Below are 18,462 nucleotides of genomic sequence, written 5' to 3'. Positions count from 1 at the left end.
AAGTCCCAGGCCTTACTCTGTCTATAAGGAACACTCTCACTAAGAAGTTGGGGGGATAGAAGTTGGAACCCTTATAGCTTCAGTAGTCAGCCAAACATAGTAGTTTAAAGTACTGCCCATGGAGTTCTGTACCAAGATGACTGCTATGGTTTGCTAAGTTTTAATCCCCTGCAACCAACTAAGAAATCCCTATCCATAGAACAGTGGTATCACCAAGAAATAAAAGGTGGAAAACAAGATGGAAGACAAAGCACGTCAGAAAATGATGCAATTATGCCTGGAATAGACATCAGAAGATGCCCAGCCCCATAGCAGAATCTACCACAACATGTATTATTGCCAGAGGGTGTTTCCCAATTGTTCTTGAAGACCTCCAACAATGGAGATTCAATAATGTCCCCAGGTAAACTCTTCCAGTGCTTGACTACTCTTTCCATAGTAGCATCATCTCTCTTGCTGGAACTTATGGTCTTTAGCCTTTGTGCTATCACAGGCACAGAAAACAGGTCATTCTCTCCCTCTTTCCAGCAGCCCATATGTACTGAAGGATATAATAACTACTAATTATATTCTGCCATCTGCCCCAAATAACACCAATTTGCTCAATACATACTTATCAGTCATGTTATCTGGACTGTTTGTTCAGCCTTGTTGCTGTCCCTCTGCATAATCTTGTTGATTTACATCTTTCTCAAGGTACAGTCTCTGTGGCTTGACATGGTATTCTTAGCACAGATGAATTTTTTTTCATGAGTTCTGCAGGCTATATTTGTTTCTATTCACCCTGAAATATGCATACCACAGTATGACGATGTCAACTCATACTGACTTGTGGTTCCCTGCAAGTCTCAGACTTCTTTTCTGAATAATTACTCCCATAGAAGTTATTCCCCAGCCTCTATCACCAAAGTTGGTTATTCCTAAGAGTCATATATAGAACATGTCATTGTTGAACTGTGACCATTCTTTTCATGATTACTTCTCCAACTAATCAAGATCACTTTTAGTTGTGGCCCTTTCTTTCATAGTGTCATTCATCCTTAACAACTTAGTGCCTTCTGCATAAACTGTTATCATACTCAGTGCCATCGTCTAACCCAATAACAAAAGTACATAATAGCACTTGCAAAGAAGCCACTTCTGGGATTCTTCCACCTCATGGTTGCCTTCCAACAGTGGACTGTTCCCAAGCACTTTCCAAGTCACCTTCAATCAGTATTTCAGGTATTCTACAGCAATGTCCTCCAGACAAACCGCCCTAAAATTGGTGGGTGGGGGGTGGAAGGTGTACACTTTTGTAGATATCAGGCTGCAAAGAGACACTCATTTGCACATGTGAGATCTTCTGGCACCCAGGCCCCTGCCCACTTGCCCAGGGTAGCAGAGGCAGCATAGTCTCCCATGTTATCAGTAGCAGCAGTATCCACTTTACTGGGAAAGACCCAAACAAACCAAAGACACTATGGCCTTCCCAATGCCATCTGTTGATCTCTTTCACCCTCTAACATTTTATTTCAGTCTTTCTTTCATTACTAATGTACATGAAAAATGAGTCCTTACCACCTGTTACACACCTGGATACTTTAATCTCATTTTGTGTCTCGAGACTCGCAATTTTATTGTCCCTACATGCTAATTTTTTTTATCCTTGTTCTTGGAAATCTGACCAATTCCCACTCTGTAAAAAACATTCTCTTCAGGGGCCATGAAGAGCTTACAGTTTAGCTACACTGGTCTTCTACTGCACTTCCTTAACTTTCCTCCTTATTGGAAGTTTGCACTTAATATCTTTTCTTTAAGGAGCTGCCAGCTCTCCTTAACACCTTTTTCCTTTACACTTGCCAGAATCTCACCACACTGCATAAGCTTGTAAAATGCAGAAGCCTATTTTATACTGCAAATAGGCTAATGGGATAGTTTTACTTCTCAGCAACATCATCCAGTGCAGTAAACGAATGTCACTCAGCTGACACTACAGACCAGTTTTGAGCAAAGATGAGCTGTTTTCAAGTAGAAGAGTGAATATCAGCATATTACGCTGGAGAAAGAAATTAGCTCAGGTACTCTCATCAGATGACTACAGTAAGATAAAACATGGGCACATTTGAAAGTTAGACTGTCCTATTTCATGCAATAACAGGGAAAACTTGGGACACGCTGTCAAAGCTGAAGTGGTTTGGACTGTTTTCTCTGAGCATCCTCTTTAAATAAATGATCAGTTTTCTAACTTCTCAGCAGGTATCTGTCCTGAGAATCAGAAGTGTGGCTATAGAGACCATCAGTCATTGGAGCACTGCTTCATTTGTTACAGGTATTCAAAGGCATAGTAGAATAGGAAGAAAGAGGCTCTGGACAACTGGAAATGAGGATCATCCTTGAAGAAAGTACTGTATGCTAGCCTCTGCTCCACAGTTCTTGTGTGCTGCTAGGGAAGCCCTTTACACTAAATCTTGAGCTGGTCACCAAATAAGTACTCTTTATATCTTTGGTCTTCTGTTTCAAGTACTAAGGCCCAGATTGCAGAGGTCCTGAGCAATAATGCCACTAAAATCAACTACAGGGAAGGTGCCTTGATCACACAAAATGAATTATTCCAAGAAATTGGGTCACTGAATGGGGTCCCCAAATTAGCAAATGTTCTCAGGGCTGTGCTTCAACCACCAACCTTCACTCTTGATTTATAAAGTGGAGATATCACATCACCTCCTCAGAACTGTTAATGATACATTAACATTTCTGAGGCACTCAGAAACTACAGAGAAAGAGCAGAATCATATTTCCCACAAAGAAATGACTAATTTTGTCTTCCAAGCAAGGTTTGAATAGTGTACAGAAAAGACAAAAAAGGAAAAAATTATAGAGCAACACTTGGAAAAGTATTTTGTATCCACTCCTAAATTGAAGGCTGCCCAATCTGTGCACTCTATAAGATAAATCTCCTCTGGAAGACAAGGCTCCACTTAGATAATAACAGATGTGATATAAATCTGACTGCATTTGCCTTGAAAGCAAAACTCCTTCCTAAAACCAAACATTCACCCTAAAAAATGCTCCTAATTGCATAAAGACTGTATATAGCTCATTCACAGAGAGAGGCCCAGTTACTGAACAAAAAGTACATTAACTCTAATGATATAACTACAATGCTAACCATAGCATTGACTTTTTAGCACTCTACCCTATATCAATAATGATCCCTTAACATATTTTGGTTTGTCTACTATTATATACACATAAATGCTGCAAGGAAGGAAAGACAATTTTGGCCATGAATCACTTTACTCTGTCTCTTTAAGCTGGATACAAAAAGACATGTTTGTGTTTATTGGAATAGCATCAGCATGACTGACAGCATATAGCAGATTTCATTTATCACATTTTCCTTATCATTTCTGCAAACGCTTTCCTTCTAATTGCATAACCTATGTTACAGGTTCATATAGCAGGAATGAAAATGGATTTGGTATGAGAATGAGCCTGAAGTGTCTTAGTGAAAAATGAAGTGTCAGCTCTCTCTGAATGGACAAAGTACTAGCTGTGTTTGAGAACTCTTGAGCCTATAAAAATCACTAAAAAAATTACCATGGGAGATAGCTTTCATATTTTCAGGGGTGGGATTTTGTTTTTTAGGTGGGGAAGGAGGTTGCTTTTAAGTCAAATGCAATCAGACTCATATTCCATTTAGCATTATCTAAATACTCGACAACTGCTCTGTGCTTCCTTCTCTTGTGTAATCAACCATTTCTGACCGCGGTACAGTAATGCTGCATGAAATCTACTGGCAGCATGGCAATCTGCTGCAGCATACCTGCAAGTGCTACTGAGTTCCCACAATCACAGACAAGCCATCAGAAACAACAAAGAAAATTGGAGGGATTTGCTTCCAAACAAATCCTTTAAAACACCAGTGCTTTTAAAACAGAAAACAAAATAATGTTTGCAAATGAGCAGCATCTTTGAACTTGATGCAAGAATTCCCTCCCTTTTAAGCTATTCCTTCGGCTGACCCTTCAGACCCACTTATCAGCTTGTTTGTCCCTGAGTCAATTTGGCTTGCTGTGTCCTACTGAATAATTCAGGGAAGTGACTCTTCTCTGGCTCTGAGGCCAAGTGGTACAGAACACCTCCTGTCCCTGAGGTTACATCACTTTCCCGAAGAGAATGGCCATATCCAAACTCTTTATAGTACATGTTCACCTCCTGAACTGTGCTCAGACCGTGCCTGAGGGATCGATATAGGGCAAAACCATGCTAAGAAGCATATCAATATGGACATCTGTAGGACCTACTCATGCACTAATATCCTGTCTCTGGGTTGGAACTAGATGATCTTTAAGGTTCATCCAACCCAAACCATTCTGTGATAACTGTAGCTTTGTGGGATTCATAAGTCATTTTCTCCTTTTATGAGTTTGTCACTAGCACGCTAGGCTGAACCTCTGGCAGTCAGCAATCACTGCCTGGAGCAGGAGGAAGGGTAACAGCAACATGATGCTCCCTCAGAAAACTTCTCTTCTTACTTTAACAGAAAAATAAGATGAAGGTTTGCAACCAACAGAATAAAGTTAATGCAGCCACAAACTCTTAAAATATCCTAAATAGGTGAATCTTCAAAGAACCTAAAGGGCACCTCTAAAGACCTTTAAAAACCTACTAGCTCTGAAACCTACAATATAAACCATTCACCTCCATAGAACTAGCTGCTAATCTACTCCACATGCTTTGACAACACAACACGAAATGAAACTCCATAAAACAGGATCTCATAAACTTTGTTATCTTAGACTTAATCATAGCCTAGTGCTAACAAAACCAATCAAAAAAGACTTGCTTCTGCTGGAGCCAGCCCTCAGCACTGAAAGCCTGGCGAGATCCAAACAAGGAACTAGGATCTAGAGCACCCAAATTCAAAATTCTATCAGTAACTGCAAAACTTTCCGGCATTAGTAATACCCAGCAAACACCATTTGGCTTCATGGAAGTCCATAGCTTTCTTCTAGCCCTGCAGGCTTCGCAGGATCCAGCTTTAACTTCAATCCCATGCCCATGCTCCCCTGAACTCTCACCCTAGCGTTCATCCTACAACCCATGCTAATGAGCACCATTCACTCCTCTCACCTCCAGCCTTTCTTCTCTACCCATGTACACTGCAGCATCCATGGCTAAGCCTAGCTCTGGGTTCCCTCCACCTCCACCCCTTACCCTTTTTGGGTAAATTTTTGGCATATGTTCCCAGTGCAAGGGGTCATCTAGCCCTTGTGCATGCCATGCAGTATCTGTGATAATTCTAGGGGGAACAAGTCTAAGCTTTCTCTCCCTGGGTGAGCTCCAGAATTGACAAGCAGGCAGCAGCACTGGCACATCAGTGGGTTATTTCGTTCATAATCTTATTTTCCAAGAGAGTTGCTGTCCTTCTCTTGCTAAAAACACACCTGTGATTAGATATTGCCATCATGCTTAACAAATTACAGTTTTAAATTGAATTTAATGAAATGAAAGTTAATGAAAGAACAGAGACAAAGTTTGTAGCATGAAGACAAGACTCTATCCCCACACCTCAGACAGGAATTATTTGTAAACTCTTTTTACAAGATTACTTGCTCAACACTACTTGACAGTCACCACCAGCAGTTCAGCCAGCAGGTGGAACCAGTAGGCCCATGAATTGCTCTCATGGTATTTCATCCAGCCAGTGTCAGTGGCATGACACTTACAGATCAACATGATGTTTCCTATTAAAAAAGTTGCAGAAAAAAAGCCCTTGAGCTATCTCAAGGAATACATCTTACTAAAACTGCAGTAAGTTGATCATGATCACTTACTAAACCATTAAAAACCTGCAGTAAGTTGATGATGAAAGTGGGAAGGCAGAAGATGCCTCCATATATTAGTTTTAAAAATTCCCTGTTGGTATACTGATACAGCATATTCCTTCAAACTTGCTTGGTGTCCTGTAAGAGGGAAAGTCATGCTCAGCTTCTCCTGCATTCATGACATTCAAAGAGATGTGTAGTGGCTTCTTGTTGAACCATGAGAGCACTGCGCTGCATGTTGTTAAAAACAAAACAGAGTTCATTTATGTCATATACCCTGTAGTTTATTATTTCCACGTTGCTTACACAAATGTTACAGTCCCATCACTTCAAAATTTTTCTCTTCATTATCTATTTCATTAAGATTTTAGTTTCTCCTTGGTCATTAAGATACTTCAAAAGAAAAGTTACAAGGTAGAATTAGTTTCAATGATTACAGCAATCATCTTTCACTCTACTGTACAGATCAGACTATACAAAAAGGTATATTCAAGCCCATTCTTTTGTTGTCAAGTCAGGATCTTTAGCAACTGACTAACAGCTACTGTTCATCATTACTCATTGGAAAAATGGCACCGCCAACACCAGCTTACAAGTAAATACTGGCTTTTTTTCCTCTCTGTGGCGAGCCTGGAAACATCTGTTCTTGTCTTCACAAACATTCTCTTAAGTCATGGTTTTGTCAATAGAAACCAAAGCGAGTCATTGCAATGAGGTAAATATAACCATTAATAAATGCTAAAATAAACACATATGGCCACCTGCAGTCTGACCCAGACTGTTGCAAGTCACACATCATTCCATTTGTTGGTGTAAGCAAGATCAAAATTAAGTCCATCCCAGTTTGCATATGGCAGTCAGTTTGCATATTTGGGATCAAAACAATCAACACAAAGAAGTATTCATTGTTAATTAATTTGGAGTTTTGGTATTAAATTCAGGTGGTACTAGAGAACCTGTGCTCTATACACAATTTCTGCTGTGCTGAGCAGCAGTTTTTAAACACAATGTTTAAATCTACTTTTTGGCCGATGTAACTGGACTTTTTAATTTCAGATAAAGTCATAAGACTATAAATGCTTCTCTGTTTACGTACACTTTTCCTAGAGGAAAGGTTTAGGATCAGAAGGTTCCTTTTACAGATTGTAGAGATAATTTGGAGAAAAACAGTCCCAAATAACTTCTGCTACAGATACATTCCCATGCTTTCAATCATTGATGTACATAGGAATGGCAGGCAATGTCCATAAGAACTTGGGCTAGATCTTTCCATTGCACAGGAACATCATATTCCATAATCTGCTCATTCAGAGACAACTCTGCAGCATCCTTGGACATTCTGGAGAATACTGAGACATCATAAGTACTACCCAGCCTCCCACTGCCTGTCCTCTCAGCTACTGAACCCTGTCATAATCCTGAACCAAATGCCTTGGGTATGCAGTTAGATACCTCAGAAGAGAATTCACCACACTTGAGCATAGAGTTGTCCAAGCTGCCATGACAGCAATGCAGGAAGCGTCCCACGCCTCCCTAGGGCATTGCTACCTGCCTTTTCACAGGCATCAATACACAATGTGCTTCAAAAGGAAGGCCACTACAGTAGTGATCAGGGATTGCTCCCTTTCTTTCAAATGAAAAGTGAAGAAAGTCACTTTCATACTGTCACTGAGGAAACCAAACTCATACATGGGGGAAGTTGTAATTCCTTCCCGTGGATAAGGATGGCAAGAGAAGTAAGGAAACAAAATAATGAGGAAGCAAAGAACATCACAGCAGGAGTACGGGCTAGGGGAAGGTGCAGGGAGGGATAGTCCTGAACCCCCCTGTCCTGTCCAGGGAACACTTAGGAGTGAACTGCGACTGGACTTACAGCATTCATTCCCCTTGTGAAAAGGGCTTTAGTCCCACTTCCTCTCCAAGGTTTGTTTATACAAAACTGTTATTAAAGATACAAGACTAATATTTTGCAGTCGTATCTGAAACCTTGGCCTCTGTGATTAGCAACATTTTGCAGTAGTATCTGAGAACTTGGCCTCCCTGATTACTGCGCTATTAGGCTGCAGAGATTCACTATCTTCTCTACTATGAATGTCAAGGACTGCATGGAATGTGGAATAGCTTCAACCCATAAGGCTGCAAGTGCATCTTCTCCAAGAATTTCCTATAGCTTGCTAGGTAGGGCCCTTCCCAGAGATATGAATGCTTTGGAATGATTTCCAGCAGAAAAATGCATGAAAACCTTTCTTTTGGACTCTGCGCAGCTCCCCTTGTCACTGGGGACTGTATTGAAGTTCCACCACCTTCTCCTGTGACTCAAAGGAATATATTTGCTGCTGCTCCATCTTCTTCAGAGCCTGAACCACTGGCCAGTTTCAAAGGTACCAGTGAGATCCACCTCCTCTTGAAACTTCATATTCACAGGTCTTCTAGGTTGGACAAAATGTAGGTCTCAAAACTGCTAAGTGCTTTGGCACCAAAGTGCTTCTGACCATGCTTAGAAAAAGAATTGCAGGTGCCTGAGAAATGTTAGCGCTGAAATCACCAGCTCCAAGGCACTTCCAAGCACTACACATGGCTGAGCAATCTGTATTTTCAATATAAGCTCTTCAAATGAGAGTTAAATGCTTAGGACTTTCTGATCACTAGCAGAAGCAAGCTAGTCAAGCGAAGGGGAGGCATATCAGAGGCTTTGTTTAAAAATATTACTTGTATGCAAAATTTTTCTTCAGAGAAGAGTATATATGAAAAAATAACACTTTTTCATGTATTCCAGATTTTATTGACAATTTTGGTTTGACCTGCTTCACTCAGATGTTGTAATATAGAAATAAAATTATAAACAGGCCAGTCTAACTTAAAATCTCAAAGCACTGAGAAACACTAAAAGTAAACAAGTAAGTAGTAAATGATGACCAAAAGCTGAGAGTCTTTTCAAAGGGTTTCTACCAGTCTTCCAGCTTACCATGTAACACCTAAAAATTGTTAATACCCCATTTCCTGTGTGACAACATCCTGATATACAAAATAGACTTCAAACTGTCATTTATATAATTTGAAACAGAACATTTGGAATCAGTGCTTCAGACCAATGATCTTCAATACATGCAAAGCAACTCAAGGAAGGATTTCACCTTTTTTCCCCTAATGCCAAAATGAAAATTTGAAAACAAAGTCAAATAAAAGTTTGCTTGTGAGGACTCCTCATGGTTTTCAAACTTACAAATGGGTTCAAGATGCTATTTAAATCAAACTACTGGAAGGAAAGGGCTATTAAAAATTTAAAACATGGATGCAGCTTCCATCTCAGGAAATCAGCCATGGACAGTCAGATGTTAGGGAGCTATTCTATAGGAAATAAGACTCTGAACTTGCTCTGTTCTTCTGCTCTTTCTCTAAGCATCTGCTGCTAGTCAGAGACAGAGCATTCCCTGGTCAAGTATGTCTCTTTTTATGTTAGTTTTCCTTTGAAAAGTAGTTCAGAAAGAAAATTCCAGGTCAGCTCTAATGGCAGTACAACAAGCTGTCAACAAATCACATTTGCAATACCCGCTTAACTGAAGAATTTGAATTCCCTGATTGCTACTTCACAATTGTTTCTAATTACGTTAAGTGTATATTTACATATCAGGGAAAAAAACCAAACTTTATGTATGAAGATCTCCACATCTATCTGTCAAAACACTAATGCATTTTCCTGATAGTAGTAGCTGCTTTCGTTCCTCATTTATTTGTCCCTCAAGAAGAGCTAGGCTATAAAACTTTGTAAGTAGTTGCATAGCACACTTTCAGGATTTTATCTTCCAAGGTTTCGTATTTGTGGTTATTCGTCTGTTTTCAATCAAGTAACAAAATAAATCCTAATTTATCAAAGCATGTCAAAACATGCTGATATGAAATAGCATTTGTTCATCAGACTCTCACAAATTAATTTGAGCACATCAAGAATTAAGTGTTTGTCACAATTTCAACAAGAATAAAGTCCTATCACATACAGATAATATTACAGGACTTATCATGAGTTCCCTGGAGCTCGCAATTTCAGTTAAATAGCCTTACTTCCCAAACAACCTGTAACCAGCCGGTTCCTCACATCGCTCTCACTTGATTTCTTCAAGGAGAGCAGCTAAAATGCTCCTCTGAGTATCAGCAAGTACCTCATTCAAAATAAATTAACAGTGGCAGCTACTTTTGCCTTCTCAAACATATTAGGCTTGTAATAGCAAGCAGTGCAGATTATAAAGCATAAAGCACATCACCATATCCTGTCATCTGAAGAGTTCTAGGATAAGATAAAATCTAAAAACAAGCAAAAACCCCACAGATTGGAGCCCCCAGCCCAGGGCTCACCAATCCCTTTCTTGCAAAACAGGTCTGTTTCAGCACCCCATTGCCTCAGTTTTACTGCACTGTCACCAAAACATGAAACTAGAGGGATAGGTAAGATCTCAAATTCTCTCCTCTTCTGCTGCCCAAAAAGCCAGCATTAGCATTTCAGGTGTAGACAAGCTGGAAGCTCAAAAAACACACACTAGGACAGAGCAGTACTTGGGATTTAGATCTCTTCTATTGAGTGCCCAGGGAAGGAGTGTGTGTCAACCTTTCACTGAGTATTAACCCCACAACAACCAGGCACACACACAGAAAGGCAATGTGAGACTCGCGTGGAGGCTGCCATAGTCCTGCCTGCTGGGACTTCCCATGTGAAGGAGGAGGTCTCTCTCTCTAGAAGATCATGGCACCAGTGAAATTGCCATCACACTTGATTGCACACACCTAGCCTTTTTGTGAGTGATCAGTCTCTGCACTTCGAAGCCCAATTTTACTGGTGGGTGGGAGAGGGGAAAAGGAAGGAGTTATCGTTTCCAACCACCAGTGCCAGCCAGTGCACCACGGGCTCCCACATCACAAGAACTCATTTTGAATCTCCACAGCTGCTTCTCCCACATCTGAGGTCTGCACTGAATCCGCCCCCCCCCCCCCAGCATCCAACAGCCTGAAAAATAAAAAGGATCTTGAAACTGAGAAAATAAACCCCTGTATCATGTCTAAAACTATGCTGAAATTTTTACTTAGAATAAATCCTAACCCTGGGACCATCCTAAGTTCTTACAGCCGAAACTGACTGTGCATTGCCAATTTATAAAAGCTACCACGAGCGCCGAGGGAACAGCTGAAAAAAGTGAGGAAATAAGAGCTGTTCCATTTGACCACTGAGGGGGGAAAAAACCAAGGCTGTGCCATCCAGCAGCTGGGGCATCCAGAGAACATCTAATCTGACACGGTGAAACATCAATTAGAGACAGGATGTTCCCTCTAAAAACTCAAATCAAACATTAAACAAACTAAAACCAGAGCTGGTTAGAGAAACTTAAATAAAGCCGCATAGTTGAGAGGAACTGGAAATACTGCAAAATCATTTTGTTTTTCCAGACTTTCTGGAAGAAAAATTAGAGAAAAGCTCCAACAAAATATCGTGTTCTATATTTTTTGGAACAAAATAACTTTGCTTTGCAAATTGAAACAACTTTGACTTTACATTAGAAGCTGCAACTCAAGACAAAATATTCTAATCAACTTTTAATTATTATTTCAGCTTTTGACTCTTTGAAATCAGCCACAACACAAAACTTCTATCTCCCACACATTTCCTAATCAAATCTCAGAAAAGATTAAGGGCCACATAAAGTATTTTTTTTTTTTTAATTCTTGATGCTGGCAATATAGGATGACATATATTTCAGTCAATTATGATTACTTTAGGAGGAAATTCAGAGAGAAAAATCAAGCATTAAAAGGTTTGAAAATCTTAGACTAAGTGCAGTATTTGTATCCTATGGCATATGTCAAAATGGGCCCAATTCTTTAGTTATGTTATTCTGTACTATTTCCCCCCAGGATCTCTATTCGATTTTGCAAATGTAACATTAATAGAGAAAATAATGTCCTGGAAGTTTTTAATATTATACATTAAAGAAAAAAAAAAAATCTTTCATGTGAATTAATTGGTCACAAACTCAGGATTCTCAACCTTCAGACATAAAGCTCACATGAGAACTTGTTGAAGTCAGTGATCTGCAGAGCCCTGTCACCAGAGAGTGATCCTAGCAAGTGAGTTTCCTTATTCTTTAATAATTTTTGTTGAGTCTGTGTTTACTGAAATTCTTCAGGGGCTTATAAACTTAAGCAGTTTGGTTAGATTTTCAAAGTGGTTTTTATATCCAACCCTTACACTAGAGGGAACAAAGCCAAAATCAAATAAAAAGACTGGGTTTATTTTTCCCCGCAATGGATAAATAACCCTCTCTTTTCCTTAGGCTTCTTCTCCAAAACAGTGAGACTATTTTGACTGCAAAATTCTAAATGGAAAATATTAATTGAAGCAGTTATAGTCTGATAATCTACTGAAAGGCAAACATTGTCATGAGAGACACTGGACAACTTTAATTATAGATATCACCATTGATTTTGCTACAATACAGTTTCTTTGGAACTGATGAAATACCAATATAGTCCTGATGACATTAAAAAGTGACTGAAGGTCAACAACTGGTTAAACTGGAATGTTTCTGAGCCATTGTTGTATTATTCCAAATTATTTTAGGAAAGCTACATAAAAAGTGCAAGAATGAAGTTTTAGCTTCATCTAAATGCAGATACTGAAAATGGAAAAGGAAATGGGGAAGCTGTCCTTTGCAATTGCCTTGAAAAGGGGAAAAAAAGAGTATCTTGTGTATCTTCAATTTACAATTAATCAGGCAGACGAGAACAGTGCAAGATAGTTCTCGTTTTTACTGCTTATGTCCCCAAACCCTTTTCTGCAAGAGCAAGTGTGAAAGGAAAAGAAGAAGAATGGGACATTATTTCAGTAAAGAATGTAGTTATTTTAGTTTCTATTGCTTAAGATGAGTCAGAAGACAGTGGCAGGAGTAAATAATTAATGGTGACCAACAATCCTTTTATTTTGCTGCAGGATAGTTGTTTCCTGATTCCTATATATATCTATCACTGCTTATGTGTCTGGGGGGCTGAATGGAGCTTCCTCTAGCCATTACCAAGCCTTCAGAAACAGGTGAATCAACATGAAAACAAGCAGTGGCCATGTGTGCTCAAAGCAGGAAGCACTCGTTACACTGGAGAGCTGGGAGTTAAGACTTGAATTTTACCGTTCTTGAAGTGTCATGAAGTTAACACTGAGGAAAAGTCAGAAGCACTGGCAAGTGCTCTGCAAGTTTTCTCAGTCTTGGTCAGAAGCACTGTGCACAGTGCAGTGCTTCCCCAGCACCTGCAAAACACACTGCAGGATGTTCCCTTCCTAAGGCTCAGACCAGCCAACTATCTGCTATCAACTATTTACAACAAATGGTGCCAAGATATGTGGTTGCTATATAAACAAAGAAGAATTTTCACTAGAGACTAAAAATGAGACCTACCGATTCATTTTTCACTTATGATCCATAAGATTTATGCTGGAACACACTGTCAGTGGTAAGGAGCACACCGTCTCTAAACATCCTTTCCCATGGAGGTTTTACTCTTGCAGAACGAACATTACATAGTGTACCATCGCAAGCAAAAAACCAGGATGGTATAAATTTTACTGGAGTTAATAGCTAGGTGATTTGGTAAAGATCAGAGGAGAACTTTCCACGCTCTGGTCAGAGAACCACTACAAAACCAGCTGCATCAATTTAAGATGCTACTACCCCATCAGCTGTTCACCACCCCCCATCTATTGTAGATTACCACCATTGAAATGGAGCTGGTGGAGAGCACTTGTGAGCACTCATCGTCTGCTTCAGTGCCAAGTCAGCCTGCATAGTTTTGAAAAAGTCTGCATTGATACATAAACTAAGATAGATTAGCTTCTGAGCTGAACCAGATGAGGAATGCTCACATGATCCATTTTGTAGGCCTTGCTGTAGCAATGGCAAGTCCAGCTAAGACATCTTAACAAAAAGCTGTCAGCATCATGCTAGATAAGAATAGTCCCATTATATATATTAAAAAAAAAAACACAAAAAAACCCAACAAAAAAACACCCCAAAAAGTACCCAACCAAAAATATTCCCAAACCTTTCGTATGTTTGAGTTCAAATATAAACATAAAGGCAGGTAAATGGATTAAGCTACCTGAATGAATAACTAAAGAGAGAATTATTGCCACTAGTTTTGAGATGACAATACTACTTTACTACTTCTAAAAGATTTAAAATGAAGAGCAGAGGCTTGCTATTATGCTACTCTTTCGATTTCTGCTGCTGGCCACCTTTGAAAGAGGATGGTCAGCTAGGCTACACAGATCTTAGGCATGATATAGGATAACCATTCAAACTACATGTCACATCTGCTCCAATGCTCAGTGCTAAACTTCTAGGCTTCTAGGTAGGTACATGTAAATCACTCCTCTGTGCCGTGAAACATCATTTGTATAGTCCTGAATGGGTTCCTCTATCATCAGATGCTTCAAAAAGACTTTTTGTTCATGTGCAGGTAAGTTATTTCTGAATGTGTATAAAGCCATGAAAACAAAGCCAAGTACTGGGTCTGAACTCCGATTGCTCAAGTATGTAAAAAGGCCAACTTGAAAGTTGTGATCTGAGCCTATATCAATTCTGGAACAAGTGACAAACTAATTACTCTTCTCCTAACAAAAGCAAACTGGGAAAGGCAGGAATCAAAAGACATGACACTCTATGTCAAGAACAGGGAAAAGGGAGAAAACTGTAAACAAAAGAACCAATCTCCTACTGACAAATAACAGTTTCAGAAGTCAGAAATGACGGACTGTCAAAACCCCATGTTATTAGACTAAAAGCTTCAGAAAAAAATATCCCCACTGCATATGCCCAAAGAAGTAGCATAAGTTGATCTTTCCTTTAGAAAACAACAAATCAACAGAAATCAAAGGTCAGGACCAGCAAAACCAGCATGACCTGCATCTCCACTCCACATGTATCACCTACTTATAACACAGTCAGCTACGGGCAGGATTAGATAAGGAAGCAATACTATATTTAAACAGGAAAAAGTATTTATCAGCCTTCAGATTTTCCATGTTTTATCCAGCAACAAAACGTGTTCTTTAAATAAGGAACACAGCCCTGGGAGTAGATAGTCCTTTCCTGGCTATAAGTGTTGTTTGTCTTCAGCCATGCAGTATTAAAAAAAAAAACCAACCTGCTGCAAAACCAGTAAATAAATAGCCAATGTAAGTTTGATGAAAGATTGGCTCAGAAGCCTGCTTTTGGCCTGAATAGAAAGATATGCTTTCATCCTGTTTTGACTATACTCATACGTTTACCTAACATAATTGGATGTAGTTAATATTGCAGGAGCCTTCAAGCAGCGCACATTTCCCTCATTAGTGGGTTTAAAGCCTTAATGATATCTTCTGCACTGCAGAAAAGCCCAATGTAGGCTTTAAAAGTGATTGGCAAGTTTCAGCAGGAGAAAAACTGGGGGAAGGGAAGGCAAAACCTAATAAAACTCTCATCTTGTTTTCTTCAGTTGTTTAGAAAAGGAAATTTTGCAGAAAGCTAGAATAAATAAAAAAAAAAAGTGAAGATAAACAAGCCAAAAAAAGATAATTTCAAAGTTGATCTTACAGTAACTCAAAGAAGCATGTGAAAGAAACAGAGTGGGTAGATAGAGGGAATGTCCCTTCACATATATGCAACATACTAAGACACATATATTCTTAGTTCTACACGAAATCCTCCTGACATAAACAAGTGCATACACACAGAGTATTGTCAAATCAGCATCCTCCTACACCTGCAGCAAAACCACCTTTTTGTAGTTTCATTAGGAAGCCGTCCCCCTCCCCCCCCTTAAGTCTCAATAGAGTTGGCAGGGAAGCCTTGCATCTAAGAAACAGAATGTCACAATATACCATTAACTACGTACATGCAAAGGGTTTAGGGTTTTGTTGTTTGTTTGTTTTGTTTGGGTTTTTTTATTGACTAATTTTGACCATTTTCCAGGAACAGAAATTTCACAGGCTGATTTAGTTTCTAAAGAAGCGTAATTATGTACAGCTGTATTCAGTATTTCTTAACTGCCTTGAACAAGCAGTGAAAGGGAGATTTGCACACATTATCAGCCACTGTCATTAGTGCTGTAAAGTATGTAATCCATCTGGTGTTCTGGTGTCTACCTAGGAGCAGGTATTGAACCAATGGTGGCTGCAGCATAATAGCATAAAGAAAGCACTAAAAATGAACAAGACAACACAGTAACCCTAGTCCTTTCTCAGTACCAGATTGTCCTTGTGTTTGCGTTCCCCCATGGTTTTGCAAACCCTTTTTATATGTATAGGCGTGGAGAGTGGAGAATTAAAAATGTAAATTTCATCAACATGCAGTTTTGCAGTCTTCACAGGGGAAGAGGTAGCAGGATACCATGGTGATGGCAGCACTGCAGCCCATTAATGAACCAAAGAAAGACCTAGGGATAGAATCAAATGCTTAGACCCATGCTGAAAAATAACCTACTTCACAATAAATCCCCTCAAAGATAAGATGACTGTGCATCTCAGCATCAGCTATGGCCTGAACCTACTGATTCATCATGTCTTGATGGGGGGCAAGGAAAGAGAAAACTTGTTTTTAAGTCTTTTAGCCTCCTCACTGTCAATTTCATTGCTTTTATATTGCCATGGTTTATGGCCCATAGCATCTGAAAACAGACAACCCATGTCTGGAGAAAGTGGAAAGTTTCTATTTTGTATTCCACCTGTGTGTAACCCACCTGTTTGCACCATCACTGCTAGTCCTTCATACAAGAGGTATCAGCTGGTTTTATTTGCTATCTTACGTGGAAACATGACAAATATTAGTGTTTCCTTACTCAATTAGAGATCCATAAATCGTCAGCAAATAAACGCACATGACCTACCCAGACAACAACATATTAGCCAGTAAAATAGCAGCCTCTCAAAAAATGTGGCTTTCTCCAAGCCCAGCTATGGTCTGACCACCATTGCTGGGAAAATTATGACCTCTGGCAGGAGAGCTTCCTCCCGCCACACCACCACCGAAAACTTTCCTCAAACAACAAACCATCTAAAGAACTGTGCAAAGGAAATATAGTGTCAGCTAGCAGTTCTCTTTGACAGAAGGTCTTTCCAAGCCAGTCAACCAGACCATCCTCAAACTAATTGGACTTAACTACAGTCAGCGTTTGCAGATTGATTGCTTGTCAGCCATTCTGTGGCACTCCAAACTGTTGTGATTGATATATTCCTAAACTTTTAGAAGTCTTTATCACATACTTAAAGAATAGTACGTGTGAGAAGAAACCATGTTCATCCTCTTTACCATGGAACGCACAGAAAACCAAAGACTCCTATTTAAGGGAACGTCCTCATTCTGCACAGACTATTAATAAGCATACCTAGGTAAATACACTCATGGCCCACTGAAATAAATGAGGCATAAGGATATGCATAGAAATAAGTAAATGCTAACATCTTTTTATTATTAGAAGTCAGCAGAGGCACATGCCATGTTCAACGTAAGTACAAATCAGCTTCCCACTTTGCTGGACAGAGATATCACTTTGTTTCCTGTTCTGAATTAGAATTAAAAATAAAAATTACAAACTTGAGAGAAGATAATCCTCAAAATACAGTCATTCGAATTTGTTAATATTAACTTTACTACTTTAGGTTTTGTTAAATACTTCAAAATACAAAGTTACTTAAAAGGGGGAAAAAACCAACCAAAAAACCAAACCAAACAAAAAGAGATTTTCGATAAAACATTTTCCTCTACATTTCTGAAGTTTGTTTCAAGAACAAACAAAAAAACACTCCCACCACAACTATTTGAATTAACAGATAAACCAAACCCCAAACCCTTTGCCATCAGTTCTGAAGCACTAACACTCACTAATGATAATGTTCAGCTGGAAATTCCCAACACACTCTTTACATTTGTTAAGGTGACAAAGCACTTCCTAAATGATTTGCCCTTGTGAACACAAGAATTCTGTAGCAAAGCCAAAAACTGAAATCAGAGCTCCCAAAGCCCAACCTAGAGCCCTAATCACAAAAGCAGACTTGATTTCACTGGGATTCAGAGGATCAGGTGGTTCCCAGTACACGGTGTACTAATATGTCAAGTCTTTCTTTAAGGCTAACTGAATCCAAAGTCTGATTAATTTTACAGTCAATAGCAGTGATCATCTGACAACATTAGTTTTGTGCTATTAGCTACAGCATATGGGGAATAAGGGGCAATTTCTTGTGCATACATGAAAAGACATACACCGTCTGAAAGAAATGGTTCTCAATATTTTTTTAATTTTAAAGTGTCTATTGCAAGCATATGCACCAATATTTTAAAACATTTAAACAAAACTGGATTTAATTGCTCAGAAAAATTAACCAGCAAGCTCTGAAAGCAAAAAAAGGAAAGGAAAAAGAAATCCAGAATTAAAAGCTATTTTACCAGGTAAAGAAGGCAGCAAAATAGTTATATATATAGTGACCAAGCTAGCAAGGTATCTTAGCATGTCTAGAAGACAGCCATGGAGGCACACTGGGGAAAGAAAGCAGATACATCATTATGAATTTCGAGCCTAGGAGCTCCTGCTCCAGCACAGCCCAGTGAAAACCATCAGGTCAGAACAAGGATAAGAGCCC

At 39.3% G+C, this 18,462-nt stretch overlaps 1 protein-coding gene across 5 annotated transcripts in view; it reads right to left on the bottom strand.

The window, feature by feature from the left end:
* The window catches only part of TBXAS1 (thromboxane A synthase 1), a 233,624-nt gene that overhangs the window by 101,756 nt on the left and 113,406 nt on the right, over positions 1-18,462 (bottom strand). The window lies entirely within an intron of this gene.

Source organism: Strigops habroptila, chromosome 3 (genome assembly GCF_004027225.2).
Source record: "Strigops habroptila isolate Jane chromosome 3, bStrHab1.2.pri, whole genome shotgun sequence".
Taxonomy (NCBI): domain Eukaryota; kingdom Metazoa; phylum Chordata; class Aves; order Psittaciformes; family Psittacidae; genus Strigops; species Strigops habroptila.
This window is presented reverse-complemented; position numbering and strand designations above follow the sequence as displayed.